The sequence below is a fragment of the Megalopta genalis genome, chromosome 14 (assembly GCF_051020955.1).
Source record: "Megalopta genalis isolate 19385.01 chromosome 14, iyMegGena1_principal, whole genome shotgun sequence".
Taxonomy (NCBI): domain Eukaryota; kingdom Metazoa; phylum Arthropoda; class Insecta; order Hymenoptera; family Halictidae; genus Megalopta; species Megalopta genalis.
Genome location: NC_135026.1, coordinates 5,395,903 through 5,421,949, shown reverse-complemented (window position 1 = coordinate 5,421,949; position 26,047 = coordinate 5,395,903). Strand labels below are relative to the sequence as shown.

The following is a 26,047-nucleotide window of genomic DNA, read 5'->3' as shown; positions in this document are numbered from 1 at the left end:
CATAACGCCCACTCCGCCGCACGGCGCGAATCAACGAACGCCGCGTCGCGTGACCTACCCCCACTCCTTCCGCTTGGAATCCAGCGTATTTTTCTGGCTACGTTGCACGCGACTTTTCGAACAATTTTAAAAAAATTATAGATCAACGTGGGAACAGTATGCACGCGTCGCGGTAATCTTTTAAAGCGTGATCTAAAGTTCTGGAACAAGTTTGAAAATTTCTTAATTATATTATATTCAGAACAACATTCTAAATTAACAGTACGGCGTGCGAATAGTTTGCACGTGACGCAGTAATTTTTTAAGTAAAATCTAAATATTTAGAACAATTTAAACAATTTATTTTTATACTTCATACTATTTATTTTACATTACTTTATACTGTTTCGTTGTTATTTTATACTATTTCCATAACTTCATTTTATACTTTCGGAAGAATTCTTGAAAATCGCGAAACGGTTGAACGCGGGTCGAACAAAGTAATATAAATGTTTACGCGGCAGCTGGAAAAATGTTGGGCGCTTCCGTAAAAGGGAACGCGGGACGGACCGTAAATATTTTCACGGTGAAGCGAAACCGCCGCAGCGCCGAGCGAATAGAATGCTCGAATGTACTGCCGCCTAGGATCGTACGGTGTTATGGCAGTCACTGCGATATAGTAGAATCGTCGGAGAGATAACGTACGCGGTATAACCGTATCGTTCACCTGCGCCGCGGATTGCTATTTACGAGCTGAATATCTCAGCCACGACAATAAGGAACCGGGATAACGCGTTCTATTTGCACCCGCAGTGCTATCGACAATGCGCATAGTTATAGCGTTCACGAATATAGCCTACTACCGCGTCAAAACCAGCGACCTTCCGTCACGCTTACAATTTTCGAATTGAAATCAACGTTTCCGAAGTTCTATTAACCAGATTACACTACAATTATTTGTTTGATTAATAATTAACTACTTATTGCTGGCAATTAATTATTTTACTAATAATCAATTCTTTACAATAGTTACTGGCAATTAGTCAATTACTTTATTAATAATCAATTCTTTACAGTAATTGTTGGCAATTAGTCAATTATTTTATTAATAATCAATTCTTTACAATAATTACTGACAATTAATTATTTATTTTATCAATAATCAATTCTTTACCATGGTTGCTGGCAATTAGTCAGTTATTTTGTTAATAATCAATTCTTTACAATAATGACAGGCAATCACTTATTTATTTTATTTACAATGAATTCAGTACTACACTGAACTAATAAATTACTTAAGTAATTAATTACTTAGTATATATATATATATATTAATTCTAATTAATTACTTAGTATACAATTATTTATTTCAGCAATTCTTCACCGGTTTTCACGACTGTGAAATATTCAATAAAAGTAATTTAATTTATTTCTGTTTTTACAATCAATATCATTATTATTATTATTATTTAACCAGACAGTATATACTCTCTTTTATATATAATATATATATATAATGAGTTGCCTACCTCGTTTATAAATTATTAAGTGCGCAAAGCATTGAAGAAGCTAACCATTCCCACGGTTGCCAGAAGAGTAAGCCAGATTTCAAGTCAAACAAAATTTGTATTTCCCTGAAAATATCTCGCGGCTATCGTGCCAGCCGGATTCGAATTCCCGCGTCCGCTATCTCCCACAGCATTCGATGGTTTCGCAACGAGGCCGGTCACGCGGGTGCGTATAGATCAACAGATCAATGGCCCGGGGTCGAACGGGGAGCGTAAATGCGGCCGCGTGTACGCGCGCCCGCATCGAGGCGCGCAGCTGCGTCGCGCTAAGTGCGTGGCACGCCGAGCGAAAAGATCGAAGTATCATTGCCCGCGTTCCAAGGTAATAACACGGATCCCGTGGAAACGGCGCAGACGAACGTAACGAGCCAGCAAATTACAGAAATCGCCGTGCCACCTGTAATAAATAAAGGAACGACCGCGATCAACGATGCTCACGTTCGCCGTTCAATATCCGGCAGCAAACACGGCCAGGTTTCGCGGCGCCGAAATTCGATTTATTCCCCTGCATGAATTACCATACCAACGTTCGTCCCACGAGGGCCTCGTAGCAGCGACCTGTGTGGTCCGCGAGCCAATTTTCCCCGATATTTCATAAGCTTGTAATTCATGTCGGACACGACTTGCGCCGGAGTTTCCGTCACACGCGTGGCGGTGGGAGGACTAATGTAGATTTCGAGCGCAAGGAGTGGGGATGGCTCACGTGACGCGAGGGGACCACCGCGCGGCGTCACGTGACTCCTGGACAGCGCTATAAAATTGTATTACGGTTTTATTAAGCTAGGTCTCGATTAGGTCTCGATTAGGTTATTGTTAGGTCTAGATTAGGTCATTGTGACGTTTTGATTAGGCAATTGTTAGGTCTGGGTCAGATCTGGGTTAGGTTTGACGCAAAAGTTATTGCATTAATCCTACTTTAAGCATTTAGTTCTGTGTTAGATCTTTGGTTATATAAAATCGCACTATATTATTACTTTTTTATTGAGTTAGATCTTGATTAGATCTAGGTTAGGTCTGGGTTAGGCTCGATGCAAAACTTATTACTTTATTCCTACTTCAAGCATTTCGTTCTGCGTTAGTTCTTTGGTTATATAAAACCAAATGCTGTTGTATTCGGTTAGGTCTTGATTAAATCTGGGTTAGGTCTAAGTTAAGTCTGAGTTAGATTTGATTCAAAAGTTATTACATTATTCGTACTTTAAGTATTTAGTTCTCCGTTAGATCTTGGTTATATAAAATCGTACTGTATTATTGCTACTTTGTTGACTTAGGTCTTGATTAGGTTTCGGTTAGGTCTGAGTTAGATTCGACCCAAAAAAATTCTCACATTATTCCCACGTCAAGCATTTCGATTTGTATTAAATCTTCAGTTACATAAAATCGGACTATATCATTGTTGTTTTATTGAGTTAGGTCTCGATTAGATCTTGATTATATCTTGATTAGGCCTGGGTTAGGTCCGAGTTAGGTCTAACCCAAAAAATTCTTGCATTATTCCTACTTTATGCATTTCGCTCTGTATTAAAACTTAGTTTATATAAAATCATATTATATTATTGCTGTTTTATCGAGTTAGGTGTTAATTAGGTCTTGATTAGGTCTAGGTTAGGTCTGGTTTAGGTTTAACCCAAAAAAATTCTCAAACTATTCCCACTTTAAGCATTTCGTTCCATATTAAATCTTTAGTTACATCAAATCGTACAATATTATTGCTCTTTTATTGGGTTAGGTCTTGATTAGGTCTCGATTAGGTCTGAGCTAGTTCTGGGTTAGGTCAGGGTTAGGTCCAACCCAAAACATTCTTCCATTATTCCCACTTTAAACATTCCGCCCCATATTAAATCCTCGATTCTCTTATCTCTGTGTCAAAAAACGCGAATATTTTCTGACCTCGCTTTTCACTCCTGATTCTGTCGCATCGGTTCGCCGACGACTAAACGTGGCAGCGCCGCGGCGTGCCGCTTGTTATCCTGTTCCCGGTCGTCACACCTGCTTCGATAGTTTCTAATTCCCGTTTTTAAGAAACCCAGGAGGACCTTGCTCCCCCGGAATCGCACGGGCCGATCTGCCGGCCGTAAATCCCGCGGCGCGTAGCAGATCTGAGACGCGCAGCATTCACGTTGCACACGCGAGAGGTATGCGTTTCGAGAGATAACTGGTACGCGGCGACACGCCGGGTATCGTGTGTCCACAAAGTTCTGCCGCTGCGCGGGATTATCGGCCGTGGCGCGGGTTATCGCGTGTTCTAGCCTCGGGGACCCGCGACCCCCAATTTTATGGCGGTAATTAAAATCTACCACTATTCCATTAAGCCTTCAGCCCCTATCTTTCGCGCGGAACCGCCGCCGTATCTCGCGCGCAAAGTGCGCTGATACCTCTTCGATCCTGACAGCCCAAGCAAACTTGTTTCGCGCGGTCGATCGCCGCGGGGCCCTTTTCCTCGATAGTTCTGAATCGACTAGAATATGGTATAGCGTGTGCAATTTTCGCGCAACTTCCGCGGAAGTTTGAAAAATATGAATTCCTCAGTTTTTCTGATTTTGTGAATTTTTCGGAATATTATATATGATTAAAAATCTACTATGAGCAAATATTTTATTGAAATTCTGTTAAAAATATAGCGTGATTTTAAATAATATTTAAAAAATGTAACAATTGAATTCTTTGTTAAAATTAAATACAGTTAAAATTTCTAATAAAAATCTATAATAATTAAATGATGTATTAAAATTCTATTAACAATCTAGCATTATTTACAATTCTATTAGAAATCTAGCACAGTACCAATTTCTATTAAAAATCTACTGTGGTTGAATATTTTATTAAAATTCTGTTAAAAATTTGCCGGAATTTAAATTTCTATTTAGAATCTGCTGTAACTAAATAATTTTTATTACTATTTTTTATTACCATTTTTTTTTATTTACTATTTAAATTCTACCATGATTTAAAATAATATTAAAAAATTGCAATAATTAAATTTTCTATGGAAGTTGACTACAATTTAAATCTCCATTAAAAATCAACTATAATTAAATGTTCGGTTGTGATTCCATTAAAAATCTACCATAATTTTCAATAAAAATCTATCTCGGTTTCAATTTCTATTAAAAATCTATCAATAGTTAAATTTCTATTAAAAATTTCTTACGATTGAATTTTCTATTAAAATTGACTACACAATTTAAATTTTTAATATAAAAATCTATTATAATTAAATGTCGCATTGAAATTCTATTAGAAATTTATCGCAGTACAAAAAATTTATTCTAATTCAGTTTTGTATTAAAATTTACCAGAATTTCAATTTCTATTGAAAATTTACTATAATTCAATTCCGTATTAAAAATTCATATTTCGATATCGTCTTCGATATCAATTATTAATCAAACCGTTCGCTCGTTTTTATGCATTCGCGAGTGAAATAACTCATCGTAGGTTAGGCGATCGGGGGATCACGGACTATGTATTTATGACACGAGGCCGCTTATGAGCCCATAACGCGGACGCCAGCCGGAAAGCGCCTAATTACCATACGTGCCGATACGCGGCGCGCACGTTGCCCGCAACGTGGAATTATGTGCATGCGCGGCCGGACGGCGATTACCGTGCGCGTGCGCGGAAAGACGCCGCGTAAAAATCGGATTGCGAAACCCCGTTCCGTCACCGGGAAATCGTCGTCCCATCGTTTTCATAGATTCTGCGCCGACAACCGCGCAACAGCAGTTATTCTCCGACATCAGGTACCGTTTGATTTTTATTAGCGTTCGCAGACCCGCTGCTTGCTTATTTGCAACTGTTAGGCAGTTTTTAGTAGCCGCCGTAATTTATTCCTCACCGCAATACGCTTTTATGGTCCATCCTTCAAGCGGAAACGTGGTCCGAACGACCGATTTAGCTGGACAAAATTCGAACACTTGATAATTTCTCGGGAAAATTATATGGCAATTTTGGACGAGAATTGGCTTCATTCGACTGACGATAATTACGCGAGATATCATCGTAAGATGACGACTCTTTTTTTGAATTAAAGCTTGAAACCTCTGCTTTAAGACGGTATTTTGGTGAGGTCATGTTTTTCGTATCGAAAATTGCCGTGTTTGACTTTGTAAAATTTTTATCTATCTTTTTTTATTCTTTTCTATTGCAAATTGTATTCACAGAAAAAAAGTAGTTTAAAGTGAGACAAAAGCCGCATATTTACCAACAAATTTATTTAAAAAGAAATCAACAAAAATCAGCTTCTCAAAAATCGCAGAAAATTTTCGAAAAATCGTATTTCAAGAAAAAACGCAAAAATCAGCTTTTGAAAAATCGTAGAATATTTTCCAAATGTTATATTTTAAAAAAGGCACCAGAAATTAACTTTCTAAAAATCGCAGAAAATTTTCGAAAAATTACGTTTCGAAAATCAGCTTTTTAAAAATCGTAAAAAGTTTTCGAAAAATCATATTTAAAAAACGAAGCACCAAAACACAGCTTTTTAAAAATCGTAGCAAATTTTCTATAAATAATTCCCAGAATATTAAAAAAACACACCAGAAATCAGCTTTTTAAAAATCGTAGAAAATTTTTAAAAAATCACTAAAAATCATCTTTTGAAAAATCGTAGAAAATTTCCAAACACTCGTACAGGTTTCGTTGGCAAGTCGAGCCGCGAAGATTCGCCGGGCGATGCTCGCGATTGGAGCGGTTCGAGCCGGCTGTTCAATGAGTCGGAAAATGCTATCGAAGAAGCCGTGGCGAAAAATTCGCGCGGCGCGCGTCGAGACGCGGGCCGATGCGCTGCACGGTGCGTGTGTTTACACGGGCAAATATTTAAATGGGCTGTAACGGTACACCGGGAGGATCGCCGCGATTCCTTCCGCGCGCTCCGCGAATCCACGCCGGCCGGGAATCGCCGTCAACCTCTCGAACATGATACGTGAAAGAGCGCGGCGTGCCACCTGCCCCGGGTGCGTTGACTTTTCTTGTCCACCTTATAGGGAGGCTCAGCGAGTCCCGTCAAACGCTTCGCTCTAAATCACCGATTCGATGCACCGTGTACTTTACCGCTTGACAACGCGCGCCCTAACAAACACACATATACACACATATATAGACTGCACAGGGTGCTCCACACGCACACAACAATCTGCACACGCACACGCTGTACAGGGTGCTCCAGAAACGTGCACGGGAGCCATTGAGACGCGATGAAACTAATCCGAAGTGACACGGAAATTCTGCTCGATATATAGGGTGTCCATTTTATTCTGCACTTTGACATCTTTTTGCATTATTTTTGCCGGTGAAAGAAGATGTGTCACGACGATTTTGTTCAAAAGTTTTGTACAAAGTTGATAATAATATCGTTCACACATTTTGTTTTATTTTTCCCAAGGTCATTTGTTCCGAGCGTTCAAGGTCACCGTTGTTTCTTAGCACGTTAATTGCGATTTTTTTATAACGCGACATCGCACTTCGACACGAGTTGAATGACCTCCGATATTGTGACCTGCGACCTGTGTGAAAAATAGCGATGACCTTCGGCGCTTGAAAAGAAAAATGACCTCGAGACGAGGGAAAAATATGAATCGTGATATTCGACGCTTTCGATCGAACGAAAATCGTTTTGGCACATTTCATGACGTTTCCATGTGCAGGATAAAGAGGACACTCACATATTCGAATCCTTGATAAGAAATGGTGGGAAAAATACGCGAGAACTCGAGAAATTTATACGAAAAATTTACGTTCAAATCGTTTTATTCTTAATCGATTTATTTTTGATTTATAAATTATTCGATACAAAATTATTTAAATTATATATTAATTTCATTTCAATTATCTAGTTAATAATCTATGTCAAATTACTGCCAGTTTCGTCTATGAAGTGGCAGTTAAAATTTCAATTCAACAATTTTACGAAATTATTTTATTAAAATTTTTATTTCAATTTATTATATTCGAATCGAAAGTTTGACTGCCACGTTATAAACAAAATCGCAGGAATAGCACACATTTTTCGGTCACTCTTCGCCAACCACAGTCTTCGCAAACTTTGCAAACGAAAGCCACTAATTTTCTTTATACAATTTCTTCTCACAATAAAATCGCAAACTATCTTTTGGAAATGGAACGAATCAGATTTTCTTTTAAATATTAATAAACGACGAAATAAATATGATTTTCAAGCATTCCATTCTAGCGAGCGAATAATCGCGCGACGAATAAGAGAAGTTCCATCGGGAACAATAACGCGGACAGTTGACCCTGTTTCGGCGGGCAACTTTTGCGCGAGCCTGTACGAATAAACCGGTCGAACAAGGAATATCGAAAATTGATGGCGCCGATGGTACCAGGAAGAGCGCTCTCGGTCCGTGAACGAGCGCCGCGAGCAGTAAGAGAAGCGTAGAGTAAGAGAGAGGGGAGCGTAGAGCGCGCGCGAGAAAGAGAGGGAAGCGCTGAGCGCGCGCGAGAAAGAGAGGGAAGCGCTGAGCGCGTGCGAGAAAGAGAGGGAAGCGCTGAACGCGCGTGAGTGAGAGGGGAGCGCTGAACGCTCGCGAGAGTGAGAAGGGGCGCTGAGCGGGCGTGAGTGAGCGGGAGCGCTGAGCGCTCGCGGGAGTGAGAGGGGAGTGCTGAGCGCGCGTGAGTGAGAAAGGGGAGCGCCGAGCGCGCGCGAGAAAGAGAAGAAACGCGAGAGGACGCGCACGAATTTTACTGCATTGCGGTAGCCGTGTTCGACGCGGCCGCAGTTTACCGCAGACACTACACGGCTGACCCGAGAGATCGTTGTAACGGTTCATCCCAGCTTCCCGGTGGTTCCTCTTCGTTTTTTGGATCTCGTTCGGCCAGATCCCGTCCCGTTTAAGCCGATCATTCCTGACCGATTCCGCTCTCTTTCTCTGTCCACGGGCCGCGCCGTTTCACGGCCCTCGTAAAAATCGGCCGGCCGAACAGGAAACGACCGACCGATAACGCGGCGATAATTATCAAGCGGGGACCGTCATCTCGCGGCTAATTGGATCGCGCCGGCGTATCAGACCGCGTCTTGCCGGCCCCGTCCCGATAATTAGGATCTCGGCGATTGTCCGTTGCCCCGTGGAACGTGGTGAAATAAATGTTTTTTTTCTTCTTGGAATCCGTTTTTTGGCATCCGGAAATTCTTTTTCGGACCGCATCGAAAATTCGTTCGTGCTCGTCGACGAAGTAATACCGGCCGCTTTAAGGAGAATATAAAATAAGGGAATGTCGAATGTAATTGGATCGCATCGATGATAAAAGATTCAGAAGGAAATTATTAACGAAATCGCGTTCGGTGAACTGCTGATAACGCGGGCATCCGTTGCGAAATACGAAATTGTACAGAACGATTCGGACAACGGAGGAATTTAACAATTTTATTTTATTTTTATTTTTTATATATGTTTTATTTTCCTCCTAAGGAATTCTTAATCGAAAACCATTTTAATCATTAACACTGTGAAGAAAATGGTACAGAAACGTACTTTAGTGACAGAAAGTATCCCAAATAGAACGTATAAAAAGAACAAACTCTGCAAAAAATGTGAATTCTTGCGAAGAAGGCGATTCCTTGCGCGATTTTAAGCAACTTTTTCCTCTGCGGAAATCTTCTCTGAGGCTTGGTTAACGAGTTATCAACGAAAAACGCGATCCAATCGGAGAGCAAGGATAGTGATGCGCGCAGTAGCGCGACAGCGAGCTCCGCGCGCAGTGGTCACGCGTACGGCCGACGCTCCGCCCTCGCACTCCGATTGGCCCTTGTTTAATCGCCGATAACTCGAAAACGGAGCCTCGTAGAATGTTTCCGCAAAGGAAAAAGTTGCTTGGAATTGCCCGAGGAAGCTTCCTGCTCAAGAACTCGGAGATCTGTAAAAAAATTACGCTTTCGTAAAGAAGAAAGCCGTCTATTTCCCAGGAAGATTGAAATCGAAACGGCGCGGCGCATTAGAGGGAAACAATTACTATTCGAAGCCGGCACGGTAGCGTAATTCGCAACGTATCCAGCGTTGATTGCTGAATTACGTCTCCTATTACCGCACGTGAGAAGCCACGCGGTCGTTTAAGAATCAATTTCGGCGGTAGATTGAACGATTGTGCAACGAATCGGACGATGATATCCCACGGAACGCGTTGGCTCATCGGCGCCGGGCTTGCGATCCGGGAAAATTGCCGATCGATTATGGAAACGGCGCGATAAACCTCTCGACGGAACGCCGCCGATTCTGTATTAGTTGCTTAAGTATTCGTCTTCGAGCGCTATGGAAATCGCGCGGCTCCGCCGCGAACCCGGGCCGTGTTCCTAAACGTAAGAGGCTCTCGCACGATGATAATACTATGCTAATACGATAATGACGGATGGAAATTGCCCGTGAAATGCGAGATTCTGCGGGACGTGTTTGCCGCCTTTCGCGAAATTGCTTTCACTCGGCCGAGACGTACAACGTACGTACTTTGAATAATTAAGTTGATGGAAATACGATAAAAAATTCACGTATTTATTGAACTTCTATAAAATTTTGACATCGCTGACATGTAACATTATTAATTTTGTTGATACGATTTTTTAGGTGTTAATCGTTTAGTTAATGTTTTTGGTTGGATTTAAACGATTGTTAGACTGTTGATATTTATGTGAAATAAACATTAATTGATATCTGCTGCAAGAAAGATTGAACAAATATATTTGCAAATTGGTTTTTATGTATACTTTGTTATACGAATGAACAAGTCTTGTTATTGTTATAAAATAATAATAGTTCTAGTGTCAATAGTTGTTATAAAATAAAACACATTATTCTTGATATTGTTAAAAAATAATTCACACTCGTCCTGTCATTGTTATAAAATAATTTGCACTAGTCTTATCATTGTTATAAAATAATTTGCACTAGTCTTGTCATTGTTATAAAATAAAAGACATTATTCCTGATATTGTTAAAAAATAATTTACACTAGTCTTGACATTGTTAAAAAATAATATACACTAATCTTGACATTGTTAAAAAATAATGTACACTAGTCTTGTCATTGTTATAAAATAATACAGTTCTAATGTCAATCATTATTATAAAATAATATATACTAGTCTTGATATTGTTGAAAAATAATTTGCACTAATCTTGTCATTGTTATAAAATAATAAAGTTCTAGTGTCAATAAATTATTATAAAATAATATACACTAATCTTGACATTGTTAAAAAATAATATACACTTGTTTTGACATTGTTAAAAAATAATTTACATTAGTCTTGTCATTGTTATAAAATAATACAGTTCTAATGTCAGTCATTATTATAAAATAATATATACTAGCCTTGATATTGTTGAAAAATAATTTGCACTAGTCTTGTCATTGTTATAAAATAATAAACTTCTAGTGTCAATAAATTATTATTAAATAATATACACTAATCTTGACATTGTTAAAAAATAATATACACTAGTCTTGATGTTGTTGAAAAATATAAACCAACTTTGTCATTATAAAAAATACTTGTCCCCCATTTTGAATTTCAGCCACTGATTCTCCTCGAAACAGCATAAGATCGAGCAGTCGAATAATGAGAGAAAAGTAATTGGCTTCAGCGAACGCTGGTGTGTGTGTGTGTGTGTGTGTGTGTGTGTGTGTGTGTGAGAGAGAGAGAGAGAGAGAGAGAGGAGAGGCTCGTTAGAAAGGGTAACGTCTCAATAGTTGCATTCCTGTTCGCGGCGCATATATAAGTGGCCGCGAAACAAATCTTATTGATTAGAATCGGCTCGTTACTTACCCGGCCAGAGAATTTTCAGGAACCGCCTCGCGCCCGCCGCGCCGCTAAGGAGTGCTCTACGTGATTCAATCGAGCTATCTCTATTTCCTTCTCGAAACACGTTGCATACCTCCGCGTCACCGTTTATACGTTGCAGTTTTTCCAATTGGGGGCGTTCGCGTGTTCACGTTTTCCAATTTTATGGAACGCGAGATCAACTGGGATGCACGGGAACGCTTGGGAAACGGCCCGGCAACACGATTAATCGCCAGAGAAAACCGTGTTTCTTCTCGGCTGTCTAAGATTTATAGGCGAAATCACGCGAATGACGCGAATTTTCATTGTTCAATTATAATAGCAATGAAATTTCAAGCCTTTTATATTTAATCGTATTTAATTCATTATATTTAATTTTTTATATTTCTTATTTATTTGTTTATTTATATTTGTTTGTTATATTTTATTTATTTATTTATATTTATTTGTTATATTTTATTTATTTATTTATATTTATTTGTTATATTTTATTTATTTATTTATATTTATTTGTTATATTTTAACTATTTATTTATATTTATTTGTTATATTTTAACTATTTATTTATATTTATTTGTTATATTTTAACTATTTAGTTATATTTATTTGTTATATTTTTTGTATTATATATTCTATTTGTTTATTAATATATATTTATTTACCATATTTTATTGTATTGTATTTAATTTATCGTATTTAATATTATATATACTTTATTTATTTATATATTTATTTGCTATATTTTATTTATTTATTTATATATTTATTTTCTATACTTTATTGTATTATATTTAATTGATTGTATTTAATATTGTATATATTTTATTTATTTATTTATATTTATCCATTTGCCACATTTTGTTGTATTCTATTTAATTAATTTTACTTAATATTATACATATTTCATTTATTTGCATGCATTTAATCACTGTATTTTATTGTACTACATTTAATTTATTAATAATAATTGGAAGACTTTTTAGATTAGATTTCTTCAGATTAATTTCAGGAAACAGAAATCAAGCGAAAATTGCTACAATAACTGTAATTATATCGATTCGTGAAAACGCCGACCTAACCCGAACCTAACGCAGACCTAACCTGGATCCAATTTAAGCCGCGAACAATGTCGAAGAATTGGTGGTTTAGGCGAGAGGCGCGCGTCCGTCCCGATAATGAGGTATCGCAGCGCGCAGACCTTGTCACAGTTTTTTGCGGCAGCGGTGGCGGCGGCGGGGCCCACGGTGTGTAAACTAACGAGAAACGGGAAGAAAAGAATTACCGTTCCTCCGCGAGAAGCACCTTTATTGATCCAACGTAACTGTACACACCGAACACCGGTATTTCCTCTCGGAGAAACGCCTCGTGAAATAAACGACGAATAAAGAAAACGCGGCGTCCGTCGTAGGTACCGTCGGCTAAATTGGAATCGAATAAGAAATCCCGCGGGGTTCCTCGGCTCCTTCTCGGTTCGAACGAAAGCGAAGGACCCTGACGAATGTCCGCGGCATTCTCGTCGACGTCAACAAACTTCCCGGGAATGTCCGTGCTGTAAACTCGTTCCTCGAATATTCACCTTGCAACCGGCGCCGAAAAATATTATACAAGAAAATAAATAATATATACAGTGATATGATTGAAAATAACTATAAAAATAATATATAATCGCGCTTGAAGAATTTCCATGGCCAGAAATTGATGGGAAAATATTTTTATTGTTTACATGTTATTTATAGATTGTTATGTCAATCGCGGAACCTTCATTCGTTGATTAATTCCTCTATTGTTTTTTATATTAATTAATTATATATATAATAATAATTATATTATTATTAATAACAATTATTATTAATTATTATTACTATTATTGACTACTATTAATATTAATTATTACTGTTATTATTAATAACTATTATTATTAATTATTATTATTATTATCAATATATATAATAATTATTTATATTAATTTGTTAATAAATGATAATTTATTATTGCGTCTGGAAATAAATTATTTAGCAGCTACTAAATAATTGTTCTGGAACTTGTTATAATTATTATAATTACTTTTATAATTATTATTTATTACAATTATTATTATAATCATTAATAATTTGTATCAATTGGCAGAGTATTGCGATGCGCTATAAATTGAACATTGTATGACGGTACGTTGAAAATAAACAAAAATTGTTTAAACAAATGTCCAGCAGGGTCAATTTCTGGGAAGAAAATGATTAACGAAAAATACTTTAACCATTAAAAAAATTCTTGAAAGTCCCGCACGATTAAAAGATCGTAACAACTGCAATTGCCCTTAACAAATTAATGAAATTATAAACATGGGTTTATTCGTGAAATTTTGTTTACAAATGAAATATAATGTTACGTTTCTCTCGTCGCAAATAACAATTATCGTCGAAGGAAATTTTCGGTCCATCGCAACGAAGACGAGCGCGTCTGAAATTGTGTACAAAATTGCATCGTCCGTCGAAAAACGTGTTCGCCGGTAATCAGACTCGAAATTTGCGGTTACACTTTCCGGGTTAAAAAAAAATGAAATTTTATTCTCCGCCCCTTTTCGCGCGGTATCTCTCAATCTAGTTTCGTGAACGTGCGAGGCTCGCGGCGCAAATTCGACGGCGAGGCGGTCGTCACACGGAAATCGGTAATGCCGGTGAAATTTGCATGTTTCCTGCGGCCCCACCCCGGCCCGGCAATAAAGCGGAATGGGCGGGATAGGAGGCGCTGCTGGCTAACGTTAAAATTCATGCGCCGGGCCCACGGCCACGAGATATCCCCGCGAGACCCTCAATTATATTTCGATACGCCGAGATTTAGGGTTAAGGGTCGACCCTATGCCCGAAACAATTTTCGAGTAAACGAGGCTCCCCCTCCTCCACCGCCGCTTCTCCATCTTCTTCTTCATCCTCTCGGCCGATACACGGCCGCGAAACGACTGCAATTACCCCCTCAAAACAAATAGAACAAAGGGGGGAACGATGCATCGATGGGGCTACGATCTGATGGGATTTTATGAACCCCATCTGCTCCGAAGGTACTCTAAAGTGTTTCCGTTTAGATGCTGCGAGTCGATTTGCGCTATGCAATTTTATCTTCATTGGTTTTCGTTCTAATCGTGAGAATACCTGTGGGGAAACGAAGCGAGGTTATTATTTCCTTACGATACCGAGAAGTGGAAACTGACAGCCGCGATCAGACTGGCCACTGGATCAGTGCTTGGCAATTTCTCGACCGCTGTTATTCGATAAATTAATATTTGATAGTTCGTAGAGCTTACGAAATGCACACATCGTCCCGGAAATGTATGTAATCGAATGAGAAGATTCCTCAGGTGATTCGAAGCAACTTTCTCCTTTGCAAAAATGTTCTACGACGCTTCGTTCGCGAGTTATCGATGATTAAACGAGGGCCAATCGGAGCGCGAGGGCGGAGCGTCAGCCGTGCGCGCGGCCACTGCGCGCGGAGCCCGCTGCCGCGCTACTGTCGCGCCACCGTCCTCGCTCTTCGATTGGTCCGCGTCTTTCGTCGATAACTCGTTAACGGAGCCTCGGAGAAAATTTCCGCAAAGGAAAAAGTTGCTTGAAATCACTCGAAGAATCGCCTGCTTATATTTTCGAAGACTTTATATTTTTTCTACGATCCGAATATTTTCTATTACAAAACTACGTTGCTTTATTATTATCTTCACGATAAAAAAATGACGTGTGACCCGCGAGAACGCGTACAATCGATGATCTATGTCACGCAGAGACAACGACGTTGTTTTCTTACGATCGTCGGCGCGTGACTCTGTGAATCTCGTAACCGTCCGACCTCGTGCCACTTTCTTGACAGCCGTCGATCACCATGACAATTAGCCCGTAGAAAAATCGTCGCGGAGCCGCTTCGCCGTTCGCGTTCGACTTCAACGATTTCCGTGAATTTGCGAATCGTCGAACGACAATACGCACATCTGTCGTATCTTCGCAATGGAATCTCATCGAATTAACCGAACACGCTCGCGAGATTACGCGTCGTCCGCGTATTCTCTCGCGAGCGCCGGTAAATAAGACACCGTTGCGAAACACGGGGAAGAAAGACCCCCACCTTTCGGCTTATAATTAGGAGTCTCTCGTGCGGGTAACACAGTGTGCATACGTTATACGTGAGCGGGGTCTAAACACTATGATCCGACGGGTGAACCTGCAATTATCCCGAATTAACTGGTACTGCTTTAATGGCCCGAGGTTCTGTTCGTGTTACATGTCGGCCGCCAGCCCCCCCCCCCCCATTCGAACCACTTCCGTTTCTTGTCAGCCGAATTAATGCAGACCTAAATCAGATCTAAGTCAGACCAAATGGAGATATAATTCAGATCTAAGACAAATCCAATTCAGACCTAATACTGAATTAATGCAGACCTAACTCAGATCAAAGTCAGACTTAATACAGATTTAATGCAAACCTAAGTCAGATCTAAATCAGACCCTACCTCAGACCTAAGTCAGACTTAATACAGACTCAATGCAGGCCTAAATCAGATCTAAGTTAGAACTAATTTAGAATTAATGCAGACCTCAATCAGATTGAAGTCACACTTAATACAGACTTAATGAAGACCTAAATCAAATCTAAGCCGGACCTAATACAAAATTAATGCAGATCTAAATCATATCCAAGTCAGACTTAATATTGCTTTAATTCAGATCTAAATCAAATCTAAGTCAGTCCTAATACCGTATTAATATAGACCTAAATCAGATCTAAATCAGATCAAATACTGAATTAAAGCAGACCTAAATAAGATCTAAGCCAGACCTAACTCAGATCTAACTCAGATCTAAGTCAGATTTAATACAGATTTAATGCAGACCTAAGTCGGATCTAAGTTAGACCTAATACAGACTTAAAGCAGATCTAAGTCAGATCTAAATCACATCTAGGTCAGACTAAATGCAGACTAAACGTAGACTAAGTCAGATCGAATACAGACTTAATGTAGACCTAAATCAGATCTAAGACAGATTTAGTTCGGATTTAAACTAGACTTAACCTAGTTCTCATCCAGATTTAACCCATATTTGTAAATCTCTAAATATTTTAATAATTCTTCTTGAAAATTATACTTTTATTAAAAAAAATTCTGATCTATCTCGAAATTAATCCTGACTCAATTATGATGTGATCCGGGGCGATGTAAGAGTTTTAATCTGAACCCAATTTTGATTTAATCCTAATTTAATTCAGTTCTCATCCAGATTTAAGCTATATTTGTAACTCTCATGATATTTCAATAACTGTTCTTAAAATATACAATACTACTAATTCTGACCTATACCTAGACGTGACCTTCGAATCGTGTCACATGGCCTTCGAATTGCCTCCGTATCGTGACAAAAAAATTAGAATTAAAAAAGGTCAAGTCATAGCATTTATTCTAGCATTACTACGTATTTATATTATATTATTGTACACCGTCATCCTGGCCGCTGCCTTTCGTCACCGACTGCCTCGAGTGTCCATAAAAACGAGCCGCGACGCTCCAAGAATCGTATCTTATTGCGCGACTTAATATCCTCAGATCTTGCGTGTTTCGATTCCTACCACCGAACGCTTCTGGCAGAAATTACAGTACACCGGCACGACGACGAAGACGGCGACTAATTCTCGGGCTGTCCGCCGTTTCGCCGGCGAGACGAGGCGAAGAAAATTCTGCCGGCGGATCTACTTGTCGGCCGTGCGCGCGTTAAGGGCGTGCGATGAACCTGTCGGCGGCGAGACGCGGCGCGGAGCCGGGCGGAACGCGGACCCGCGGACGCACACGCTCGCGGTGCCCGCGTCGGATTTACGTGCCACCGGTCGCGGGCTGAATATTCCACGGACGACAACCGGTGGAATACGAGCCGGGTAATTTGTTCGGGATCGGGGCCCCGGCCTTTATCGCGCATTTGCATGATTAGTCGGCGGCTCGCGGACGCGACGCGACGAGATTCTGCACGATCCCCGGGGATATTTTCATGCGATGCGTGGCGAACCGAGGCTTTCGTGATGTTGGCGCCCCGTTCGTGACGCCTGGGATCAGGTTCTGTCGTGTGGAAAATCTTGATCACGGCGCGGCTCATTGCGCGAGTCTGTGGAGCAATATCTTCGTTGAGCTGCTTCGATTTGAGTGAGCCGGTTGGCTTGGCGTCGTGCAATTTAACCGAGCAGACTACTAGTACAAATAAAATATTAAAATATTGTGCAACAAATACTGTCGTTCGACGAGACGATAGCTGAAGCCGTTCCGAGCAACTTTCTCCTTTGCGAAAATTCTCCAAGAGACTTCGTTCGCGAGTTATTAATGAAAAACGCCGGCCAATCAGAGAGGCAGCGCGGCTAGCGCCACGCCCTCGCGGACAGTAGCGTGACGCGACGCTCGCTGGCGCGCCGCCTACTCGTCCACGGGCGGAGCCAGTTGCGCTCGCTGGCTCGGCCGCATAGCGTCAGCCGAGCGCGCCGCTCATTGGTCAGTGTTTTTCGTTAATAACTCGTAAACGAGGTCACGGATTGCATTTTCGTAAAGGAAAAAGTTTCTCCAAATGGCCTCAGGAATCTATTCGACACAACTAACATAATTTCGGGATCCATTCCTTCATTATGCCCGAAAATCGATCACAGTCGTTCGTCAGCCCATAGTAATTGGCTCCGCTGCGTATCGCTACGCCCAAAAAAATCACAAAGGCCTAGATAACACAATCGCGTGTACAATCCACTTTGTCAGAAGCGACAAATCCGTGCGTCAATTTATCCACGATCCCGACAGATTGCTCTATAAAAATGACGAGACTGGATTTATCTCGACCTTCTGCTATTTATAATTTCAAACGAGAAAAAGATCTTCGTAATCTGAAGAATTTTAAGAGACAGAGCACGTGGAATCGGTCATTTCGACCGGCTCGGCAGGTCCGTGCGTTAAAAATCGTGCGACAGGCACGCTAATGCGTCCCGTCAAGAGTGGAAGATCGACTTTCGCGCTAATGACAATGGCCGCGCGGGCGAATACGGCATCGTTTTCTGGCCGGAGCGAAAGGACATGTTCGACGACAGGACGCGAAAGTGAATCCACGTGTTCCGTGAACTAATCGACAGATAAACGCGTCTGAAAAATCGCGCCTACGACGCACGGTGAGCCTTTCTCTCCCTCCTTTCGCGGGCCGTAATAACGAACGCCGCGCCACTCTATTTTACGTCCCCGCATAAATTTTCGTTCGGCCGCGGTGGGAACAATGTCCCTCGAACGAGCCTCTATTTTCTTGCATCTAAATCGTGGAGAAGCGAGTCTGTCTACTGGAATGAAAATCAGTGGAATAAATAATTATTTCATAAATTGCTATTTAATATATTAATATATTATAAATTAACTAATATATTAATATATATATAAATTATAATACATATAACTAATTACAATTATTTATAAAAAATAAATATATATATATTTTTACAACTAATTATAATTAATAGTATATTATAATTTATGCATATATTAATATATTAAATAACAATTTATGAAATAATTATTTATTAAAATGATATTTATAAAAATATATATATTAATTTTTTTATAAATAATTGTAATTAATAATGTATATTATAATTTATATATATTAATATATTAATCATTCCAATTTTTAAGAATAATATTAATAATTTATAATTACGATATATTAATTCTAAATTATAAATACTCTTAGTTATAAATTATTAATTTTAATTATTTATAAAAAAAATATATATTAATAATTTAAATTTTAGATAATTTGTAATTAATATTTTAATAATATATTTAATATATTAATACATTAATTGTACATTATTAATTATAATTATTTATAAAAAATATTTATATATTACAAATATTGTTACATAAAATCGATATATAAAAAATATATTTAACATATTGACGTATTAATTATAGATTATTAATTATAATTATTTATGATATACATATTTTATAAATAATTGTTTAAAAAATATTTTGTAAATTATTCATAGTTTGAGAATGGATTGTAAACTATCTCAAATATCACCATAGCTTAGGTCTTAAGACTTAGGTCTTGCTTTGGTCCGAGTTAGGTCAGAGTTAGGTCTTCGCTAGGCCTAGGTTAGGTCCGGGTGAGGTCTTGGACGACAATTGGGTCATCAAATACCTCGACGAGTGACGCGAAGAAAAATTTGTTCTGCAAAGAGGAGAAAGCCGCGAAACATGAACAAGTCGCTGATGTCACACGAGTGGTGGGGGCAGGGGAGGGGGTTTCGTCGAATCGAACAAACGGAGATATAAAAATCGCCCGGTTCGAACAGAGGGAACGACCGAAAATAAACGAAAGGGAAGGGGACGAAGGAGTTGTGCATACCGGTGGACGACTGCGTGTTTCCGAGTGCATGAACGCGACGTGGAATTCCGCTCGTTCCACGGCCGGGAAGGACAGAGGACGTTGCCGCCGTTCCCGGCGAGTTTCTGGGTTGCTTTATGTAACAGTCGCGTAATTGTTATCTCACGGGCTCGTGCGTCGAATTTTTCCGCATTAGCCGGTCGTCCCTGGGTGGTCGGGGACCTCGGAGCGGGAGGGGGGGGGGGGGACGCGTTTCACGTGCGGACGATAATGCCACGTGAGAACCGTGAAACGGAGTTGCCCGATCGAAGTGACGTTTCGGCGCTCGAACTTTCGGCGCGGCGCGTTCGCGGCCAATTAATGCGACGCCCACGCGACCCGCCGCGACTTTTCCGCGGCGTTGCGGCTCCGTCGACGTTTCCGTTCGGCCGGCTAACTTTAGAACAGCGTCTCGAGCGCCGTCCAGGCTGTATCGTGTTTCCGAATTAAATTACAATTAAAATTATAGAATAACAATTTATAATTAATGTAGCATTTGGAACGAGTCACCGAAATAACTCGCTTGCTTTTAGCGATAGAAAAGAAAGTGTCGGACAAAAGTTGTTTGACTTCGAGGGGCATGTTATAGGATGTCAACGATTTTTTTTATTGGCGGACGCGTAGTGGACATATGAAGGTCAAACTTGTTTCTTTAAATGGGATAATCTTGTTATTTATTTGCAGTCTGATAGAGCTTTTCGAGATGAATACAATGATCTATATATGAAGGTCATTCGAGGTCGCAACATATGAACTATAATGAAAGACAAGTTGCCCACACTGTATAAAGGGTGATACATTTAAATCCAGTCAAATATCTTCGAAACCGTCGATGCTGCTAGAAAATGTTTCGAACGAAATTTGAATGGTTTCCAGAAGCACGTAATTTGATCTTAGCAAGATTTCTCAAGGTGAACGCGTCGAGGACGTTTGAAGGTCAACTTAATATTTTTTAATGGGATTGTACATTTTTTGTTATACCAGTCGATTTAGCCCGTCGTCTTCTTCATAAAAGTACTAAAACATTTATTGCGAAAAATCACTGCTTTAGAAGATATTTAATATAAATTATATCCAATGCGAGCCTTGTGACATGACATCAAATAAATGACGACGTAACTGGTAAAATATTTGTTGTACGAAAAAATGTTTCAGATAGAAGTTGCACGGTTTCCAGACGCTCACACAGTACTATTATCAGTTTCCTATTGTGTCGCTTTTTTATCAAGATACAAAGGCCACCTTCAATTTTTCAAATTGAATAGTCGACATTTCTTCCCGAATTCGGATAGAGCGTTGAATTCTGCATAGGAAAGTATTACAACGAACGGGATCTAAAATGCACGGTTGCCGAGATATTCGCAAAAACGAACCGCTGGAAAGCGAAGAAAGCGTTCGAAGAGCGTGCGCTTGGCGGCCGACTTCGACCCGCGGCGACTTCGAACGCGGACCCGCGGCGAATCGTTCGCCGTGCGAAGCCGGCGTTCGGTTCCAGATCGGGGAAACAATAAGGCCAGATAGCCGCGGAGAAGGCAGCGGCGTAATTGCGCGGCGCGTATCCAAATAGGAAACATTAAGCTAATGAGTTTCATAATTAGAGAATCCCGGATTCCAGCGCGGTTTGTTCAATTCTATTCAATTCTATTCAATTCCGGCCAATTCTGTTCAATTCTGTTCAATTCTATTAAATTCAATTCAATTCTATTCAATTCAGTCCAATTCTGTTCAATTCTCTCTGTTCAATTCTATTAAATTCTATTGAATTCTATTGAATTCTGTTCAATTCTGCTCAATTCTGCTCAATTCTGTTCAATTCTATTAAATTCTATTAAATTCTATTAAATTCTATTAAATTCTATTAAATTCTATTAAATTCTATTAAATTCTATTAAATGCTATTAAATTCTATTAGATTCTATTCGATTCTATTCGATTCTATTCGATTCTGTTCGATTCTGATCAATTCTATTCAATTCTATTCAATTCAATTCAATTCAATTCAATTCATTTTAATTTAATCTAATTTAAATTAATTCAATTTACTTTAAATTAAATTTGTATCGTAAAATTAATCGCAGGTACGATCGAAACAGAATGGAAATTAATTGACTGCCGTACTTGTGTTCGAACAATTTTATCGGAATTTAATTGAAATTTTATGCCGGGTCCCCGAGCGGCTCGCTTTCTCCCGCGGGTGGTTATCTGCGATCGATTCCATTTCTCTGCGCCGCGGACGGATCGATATCGGCGTCGTGATCTCCCGTCGACGGCGGACCACTTATTAATAGGAACGCGATCTCAATTAGCCACGCCTCGCGTCGCCGCTTCTCCCGTCCGTCCGTCGTCGTCATCGTCGTCGTCGACGACGAGCGGACGCGAGAGCGAACTCGCGACCGGTGGAAATAATTGCGGCGAACGATACCGATTTGATCCGGTTACGGTAGCTTGCTCCGTCCCGCACGGTCCGCGGTCGCTCGGGAATCGTATTAGGAAGAGAACGAATCACTCGTTCGACGACGGCGCGGCTTTTTTCTCTCCCGTTCGAACCAGCGCTCGTGAAAGAACTCGGGCTAATTGTCGTGTCAAGTTCATGCACTAACGAGAGGAACGTACAGGGTGATCCGCTAGAAAATCAATATCTCCGTTATCGTTATCGATACATGAAAATGCTAGAGGAACGAATCGTACGGTTCGAAGGGACACATATTATAGTGGAAATAGTTTTTTCTCGGTAACGGAGATATTTCTTTGTTTGCAGCTTCAGCGAATCACCCTCCGTGTAATGAAAATTATATCATTGGTGGAATCTACATAATTCAATTTAATTTACTTTAATTCTATTCAATTATGTTCAATTTTGTTCAATTCTGTTCACTTCTGTTCAATTCTGTTCAATTGTGTTCAATTTTGTTCAATTCTGTTCAATTCTGTCGAATTGTTTTCAGTTGTGTTCAATTGTGTGCAATTTTGTTCAATTTTGTTCAATTTTGTTCACTTCTGTTCAATTCTGTTCAATTCTGTTCAATTCTGTTCAATTCTATTCAACTCCATTCAATTTTGTTCACTTCTGTTCAGTTCTATTCAACTCCATTCGATTTTGTTCACTTCTGTTCAATTCTATTCAATTCTATTCAATTCTATTCAATTCTATTCAATTCTATTCAATTCTATTCAATTCTATTCAATTCTATTCAATTCTATTCAATTCTATTCAATTCTATTCAATTCTATTCAATTCTATTCAATTCTATTCAATTCTATTCAATTCTATTCAATTCTATTCAATTCTATTCAATTCTATTCAATTCTATTCAATTCTATTCAATTCTATTCAATTCTATTCAATTCTATTCAATTCTATTCAATTCTATTCAATTCTATTCAATTCTATTCAATTCTATTCAATTCTATTTAATTCTATTCAATTCTATTCAATTCGATTTAGTTTAATTCGATTTATTTTAATTCAATTCAATTTAATTTAAATTAATTGAATTTACTTTAAATTAAATTCGTATCGTAAAATTAATCGCAAGTACGATCGAAACGTAATAGAAATTAATTTACGGCCGTGCTTGCGTTCGAACAATTTTATCGGAATTTGATTGAAATTTTATCGCGATACCGTGAAACTTTCGCCGTTCAGTTGCGCCATGCAGCCGCGCACGATATTACGAATCAGGTTAGAATTTCATATAGCCGCGCCAGATGAAACCGCATCTCGCCGTAAGAAGACCCTACGAACATCTTGGATTCGCAACACGCGTTTCCTCCGGCTTGCCGAGCACCGGCTCCATCCGGCGGACAAAACATTCCCGGCTCGCCGCGTTGTCCGCCGTATCGACTCGGCCGCTGCACGCCTGCCGCCGGCCGAGCATCAATTGTCCATAACACACTAACACGGTTTTATGAATTCTTTTCGTTCGCCTGCCACCGCCGTCCGATGCCAGTCGACTTATCTACAATTACGATGGTGAACCGCCTCGGTCTAATTAAAGCTTCTCCGCTCTTCTTTTCCAGGTACGTTGACCGGATGCGATCGCCCCGCGAGAGTACGGCGGAGTCGCCGGAAGTGCTCCACGATGCATTCAATGCGCGTTTTACTCGGTTACTGCTTACCATCTCGCTCGCCGACGAGGTAAGTTGCCCTCAGGCTGGTCTACGTTGTTGCGATCTAGGAGATGAGCACGAAGCCGCTCGATAGAAAACAGTATCTTCGCGAGCGATTTAGTATCGTCCGATTGGTGGACAATTTTGAAGAATTGTTGTTTGGTAACGTAGCTTCAATTTTGACGACCTCAATATATGTTATTAGGGGTGGGATTTCGAACGACTTTTTCCTCTGCCGGAAGTGCCCATCTGCTTTGGTTTCCGAGATACAGTAATGTCTCTACAATTGTCGCTCAACGTGTACAGTGAGTCACCCTAATTGACGCCCAGCTTTGGAACAAAAATAGACAATTTTGCAGGAGGAGACACGATTATTCCAGCAATTTTATAGTCGCGTTCCTGTTACCAAATTGTCCATTTCCGTTTGCGTGTCGAGTGACGATTGAAGAGAATTTACTGTACTGAGCAAAAACTGCAGCAATAATGTGCGCCTAACCTATATGCTGCATTGAATATGAGATTTGTTCGAACATCTCGATTGTTAAACGTAATTGCAAACGTTAACATGCTGAAGCTAACTGTGATCTAGCCTAGGACTAATCTAGACCTAACTGTGACCTAGCCTAGGCCTAAACTAGACCTAACTGTAACCTAGCCTAGGCTTAATCTAGAGCTGTGACCTAACCTAGGCCCAATCTAGACTTAACTGTAACTTAGCCTAGGCCTAATCTAGACCTAATTGTGACCTATCTTAAACCTAATCTAGGCCTAATCTAGACCTAATCTAGACCTAATACAGACCTAACCTAAAGATAAACACGACTATGCTAGACTTAGCCTATAATTGCAGCGTTCGCATAATTTTTAATAATCTTTTTAACAATCTTGCCCTCGCGTTATAAATATAGGTTAGGTCTGTTTTATACCTGCTTTAGATCTGGTCTAAATTATCTTCCTAAATTACTTGCAAAATTACTATTACAATACAAAATTACAATTATTTCTTATCAATAACATACAAAAAGGAAACTTCTCGATAACGAAAATTGGACACATTTTTTTTCTCGGCAAATTAATTTTCTATGCCGATGGCGTGCCGCCGAGCACCGCAAGAATCATGCTCCAGTAATTGCCAAGCGATGTTCAATCTTCGTAGAATCGCCCGCAGAATGGGAATTCCACCTCAGCGATGTCGAAAGTACGAACGGAACCGATATGTCCGCTCGCCTCTTCCAATATTGAATTTTCGTAACGTCCCCCGGATATCTAACGGTGATGAAATACAAATAGAGGAAACGCGGGAACCGTTCATGAGGACGTTTGCGCCCTCTTGTTTGAATTTGCGCAATCCTTTGTCCGTTTCGTCTGCCGGAGAAGCGAAAGATCAATACACAAATATTGTGGCAACCGGTCGTCCTAAATACCTTCGGCTGAGAAAAACGAGGACCCACGGACCCTAAAATTAGTACGACAAACACCTTCATGGACGGCGAACGTGGATAACCATAAATGAGTAAACCCGATGAATCGGGTTATTTAATTATTTATAACGTTATTATTATCGTCGTGGTACATCTAGGTCACTGTAGTTTGCGTTAGGAACTTATTTATGAATAAATCGATATCATTCTTGCGGTTCATACTAATTACATACAGCTACGTACTGAATACTATGTACTGTTCGTTAAATAAATTTCGCTATAGTTCATGTAAAGTATATTATCTGCACGTAGTTTCGTAATTAAACATTATAATTCGTTCGTCTAACATTAAAATTCTCCCAACAATTTCGGCGAGTTGAAAATAATACGTACATTATGTTCAAGAATTTTTGTTACATCAAACAGTGATTCCTTACGTAATTTGGAGTAACTTTTTCCTTTGCGAAAACGTTCTACGAGTCTCCGTTGACGAGTTATTAAAGAAAAACGCGGACCAATCGCGGAGCGTCTACCGCGGACGATAACGGCGCGCCAGCGATTCGCGCGCGGCATTAGGCGCGGGCGCGGCTGACGGACCGCCCTCGCCCTCCGATTGGTCCTCGTTTATTCGTCGATAACTCGCGAACGAAGCCTCGCAGAAGATTTTCGCAAAGGAAAGAGTTACTCGGAATCACGCCAGGAATCGGCTGCTTCGCTGACACCGGTATTGGAACAGCTCGTGCAGACGTTCTTAATCAATTC

At 39.8% G+C, this 26,047-nt stretch overlaps 1 protein-coding gene and 1 long non-coding RNA gene across 2 annotated transcripts in view; one reads left to right on the top strand and one right to left on the bottom strand.

Annotated features, from left to right (window-relative positions):
* Positions 1–26,047, top strand: part of LOC117225703 (uncharacterized) — a 378,875-nt gene that overhangs the window by 232,341 nt on the left and 120,487 nt on the right. The window lies entirely within an intron of this gene.
* On the bottom strand, positions 1,368–3,676 carry LOC117225704 (uncharacterized). Its single transcript, XR_004491575.2, has 3 exons — positions 3,438–3,676; positions 2,071–2,298; positions 1,368–1,944 (listed from the first exon to the last, which is right to left on the bottom strand). It is a non-coding gene; the product is annotated as an uncharacterized LOC117225704 (long non-coding RNA).